This window comes from Amia ocellicauda, unplaced genomic scaffold (assembly GCF_036373705.1).
Source record: "Amia ocellicauda isolate fAmiCal2 unplaced genomic scaffold, fAmiCal2.hap1 HAP1_SCAFFOLD_404, whole genome shotgun sequence".
NCBI lineage: Eukaryota > Metazoa > Chordata > Actinopteri > Amiiformes > Amiidae > Amia > Amia ocellicauda.
The window spans coordinates 1-4,472 of record NW_027102978.1 but is presented as its reverse complement, the minus strand read 5'-3'; the positions used below and the strand labels follow the sequence as shown (position 1 = coordinate 4,472).

At 42.5% G+C, this 4,472-nt stretch overlaps 1 non-coding gene across 1 annotated transcript; it reads left to right on the top strand.

Annotated features, from left to right (window-relative positions):
• The first annotated feature begins 458 nt into the window (after window positions 1-458).
• trnav-aac (transfer RNA valine (anticodon AAC)) lies at window positions 459-531 on the top strand. Its single transcript has one exon. It is a non-coding gene; the product is annotated as a tRNA-Val (tRNA).
• Window positions 532-4,472: the final 3,941 nt, after the last annotated feature.

The following is a 4,472-nucleotide window of genomic DNA, read 5'->3' as shown; positions in this document are numbered from 1 at the left end:
GTGCACACTTTCTGACGGATATGACGTAGGAATAATTAAGGAAATAACTCTACCTAAAATCACGCCCCCCAATTATGACGTAGGAATATTAATAAGCTTAGGGCATACGTCATAACAAAATAGGCCGCGCCCAAAAAACCCTACTATCTACTCTTATGTAGTTGAAGGCGCAGTATAGCTCTCATAGTCTGGTGGTGACGGAAGACCACCAGCCGTTTGAACAAGCCATTCAGCATCACCTTGTTGGGTTAAGTGCAGGCACTGTCAGAGCGCAGGGCGTCCTGCCTTTGAAAGAGTTTCCGAAGTGTCCTGATGTGCCCTTTAGCAATGCCAAACAGGTCTGTGAAAATGGCATCCTTTCGCCGCACTTCTCACAGCCTAGCCGACCTGAAACACCTGAGCCCGTTTTACCAGCAGGCTTTAACGGTAACCATTTGAAGCAAGAGGCAGCGGTGTCAGTTTCCGTAGTGTAGTGGTTATCACGTTCGCCTAACGCGCGAAAGGTCCCCGGTTCGAAACCGGGCGGAAACAGCCTACTGTGGGCTGGCCCTTTTCGTCATGCTTGCCCTCGTGGTTCCCCGGAGGCGGTGGGTGTCTTTTCTTCATTGGAGTGCCCGCAATCGATGCACTCAGAGCGTCCGTCCGTCGACAGGTTGAAATTGTAAACGCTGGTGTAGCCACTTTTAATTAAAATCTGATGATGATGATGATGATGATGTTGTTGTTGTTGTTCTTGTTGTCATCGTGGTCGCCGTCATTATTATTGTTAAAGTAAAGCAGTAGTTAGATTTGTTGCTACCGTAAGGTGTAGAAGACAACAGTTGGTATGGCGTGTGATATCAAAACATTCAGAATACTTTTAACCTATATAATTTATAAGCTTTGTAAAATAAACCCAAATATCTCTTTTGCGGGGATAAACGCTGTTCTGAGTAGTTTGTGACTTGTTTAATACCAAACAAAGCATCGCTATAAAAAAAAAAAAAAAAATCACTGTAAAAGCGCTAGTTATTTTTGATCTTTATAGTTATTTTCTAGGCTCAGGTTGTTTTTTAGCGCTTATAAAGGCCTGAAATATTCTTAGTGGTTGTTGACTATAGGTCTTGATGCTTAAAAATGTTTTTTTGAGAGACCAAAAGGTTCTAATAAAAGTTTAGAGTAGAGAGGAGAGAGATCGTCTCCATCTTGGTTTCTATTTGAAATTTGATGCAGTGTCATTTTATTGGTTGGTTTTGATATGTTAATTGGTAACAGGGTGGCACAAAGGCCAGACCAGAACAATGCCTTACAAACAGATCCGGCATGTGGCCATCAGTATAAGTATGAAGGTCTGGTCTTCAGCTCGACAGACTCATACTGACCTTTCGATTTAAGACTAAAGATCAACAATGTCCGGAAACAACATCAGCGATTCGATTTAAACGAGTTTTTAGGCAAGTCTTCAGATTATTTTCATTGACTCAGAGCGTGTTGTGTGCATGTATTGTAAATAAGGCTATAACATCTGTTTTAAGTTCTGTAAAATTATTTTTCAACCAGTCAACAAGAGTTAATTCCCAACGCTGAGGAGATCATCTGGAACAACGACGGTAAGATTTTTGTGTTTGCGCTCATGGGTTCTTATGCATGGGTGTGTGTGGTTTTGAAGCGGCTCATTAGAGTTATGAAAACGTTTTAATATATATTAATGCCGGTCTCTTTAATTACACAGAAACTATCGAAAGGCCTGTGATTAATGTCTCCGAGGATCGACCAAGAGAAGTGGTTGTCCCTAGACAGGCTGTCTGCCGACCGGGTAAGAACTAAACCCCTGTTTGTTTGTATAACGTTTCTGTAAGATGTTTGAGTCCAGTTTTGTTAATTTTAAAAAATTATCCTGTCTAACAGTATTAAGAAACGTGGTTCGAGACAACGAAAGGCCTTCCACATCGAGGGCTTGTTTCGTTTTACCTTCGAGAACCGTAACCTTTCAAGAATCTGAAAGGCCGTTAGCCCCGGTATCTGATAGCTGTGAGTATATGTCTGCAGCCTGTAAGAGGTTAAAGCTTTTTATAAAGCGGTGTGGTTAAAGGTTAAACATGTCTCTTACCTTCACAGCGGTGCAAAAAGCTAAACCAGCCGAAAAACATAAGAAACGATTATTCTGTGGAGGTAAGTAAGATCTTTCAAACTTTAATGTTTTTAAAAGGGCTTTGTTTGCCCGTTGATGGCTAATATTTAAGCGATGGGTGACCGTTTCCTGTAGGGCGGGGGGTTCTGGGAAAGATCTTTAGAAGTCCGGACAGGTCTATGCTTGTTTCTGGGGAACGTGTTTAGAAATGACCGATTGCCGTACCGTCTGGTTAGGAAGTAAAGACGTCCGAAAGGGTTTAGTAAGTTGTTTGGCTTATCTCCCGCTATTATACTTCTGTTTTAAAGTGGTTGTAGGAAAAGGCTTGAAGGTGTTCATTGTATTTAATATTTAAACAGATCGTGAAAACATTTGTGAAACAGGAAGTCCCGGGATCAGGAAGCGTTTACACTTGGAAGGTTCGTTTAAAAATGAAATGTTGTTGTGTGTGTGTGTGTTTTATTAACAATATTACAGTTTTTAAAGAAACATTTAAGAAACAGTTTATTTACAGCGGCTTCTCTGTTTTACATTTATTATCAAGTCCTAATAAATATATTGTCTGTAAATAATAAGGCGTTGTAGTGAATGTCTAAGGCTATTTTCAAAGGTTTAAAAAAGCTAAAGGTTTTGAATGTCCTGGACATGTTGTTTTAAGTTTGATTTCTGTCACCGTTTAAAGATGTAAATGTAATGTATATTTTTATTCTTCCCAAGACTCTTGGGATAGTCATTCTGTGGATGAGCTATTGAGGACAATTACCCCGTCTAAGTGGGATCAAACATCTTCCCCGGTGAGATCACCGATAGGATCCCCCACGGTGGTCTTGGAGACCCCCCAACATCTACTCAGGCCACAGCCTTCTGGGGGTAATTCAACACCCCAGATTCAGCCCGCCGCATTGTCGGGCGGAACAAATACAGGCATCCAACAACCTCAGGGGTCGCCGTCAGTCAGGGCTGACACACCACCCAACGACGGCCTGGTTTCAACATCGTCCCCCCAGACCCGTTTCTTGGCTACAGAAACGCGGAACAGTACCCCGCGCTTGGCCAGGGTGTCACCGCAAAGGCCTTCTTGGTCTCCGTCCATGAGTATACGCTCGCTCCCTGCCTCCTTCGACCGAGATTTACCGGAGCGACCATCCTTTGAAGCTGAGCCAGGCCACCAGCCCCCGGAGCTACTTCCTGAAGGTCGGCATGAGTTGCTACATACTTTGTTACAAAATCAAAGACTTGTGTTAGTGGGGCAAAACCTGGTGATAGAGAGCCAAAACACCCTTATTAATACCCTTACTAACGAATTGTACCGTATTTAATGTTTTAATAGACACAAAACGCCTTACTATTGTGGGTTGTTGGAAAAATAAAAAATAAATTAAAAAATGTCCTGACTTGGTAAAAGAACTCACAAACTAAAGGATTATGAACAAGCTAGGGCCCCAAAAAGACCTTCCCGAGAGAACATCCCCGGCCCTGTTGTGAACTCCTCTGATGTCCCAATGAACTTGGAACTATTACAAATGATAAATGATTTAAATAACCCCCAATTACCACCGATAGAATGTGAATTAACAGACTTACCGGTGAACCCCGACCTGTTACAGATGGTCAATGATCTAAATAACCACCTCCCACCGGTAGCGCTTATAGAGGTTCACCCCCTAGTTCACCCCGATTTGTTTGAAATGGTGGAGGCTTTGGAGGAGCTACCCCGACCAAATTCTGCCCCTATTATAAATGATTTGAGACAATTAGAACACAGGATGGCGGCAGAAGCAGCCATCACTATAGAGGAGGGTCTTGACATTAACCGGTTGGATATCTTTGAAGGACTTTTACAGGCTTTAAATGAGCCTCCTCAAAAAGGGGGTTTTGTAGATGTCAGCAGTGGGGGTGTTCGGAATGTGGAGGGTTCTGAGACTGATAAGGCTGTGGAGGACATGCTCTGTGAGAATGTAGGGGGTGAAGGCTTTGTTCAAAATGATGATGTGTCCAAGAGTACCAGTGATCCCGTGATTATAGATAGACCGGCCTATAACAATTTTGAAATGATTCAGCGTTTTAATTTTGCAGAACTTTTAAATTGTGACAATTATGCAGAAATATTTGTCAACATACACGAGGCCTTGCAGAAAATGCTTGAACAGGTTGCTGAAAGGGTCAGACCTCGAGATGTTGTACAGTTAGAACTCAGAGGGGATGATTTGTTTAGCAACCTATCTGTAATGCTGAGTGGAGATAATTTAGACGTCTGGCTAAAATCGAAGCGTTATTGCAAAGTAACGCAGCCATCTTAGCTGATGAAAGTCTGTCTCTGGTAATGAATGTGGTTCGTAACCCTGAGGGTGGGGCGCTTAGA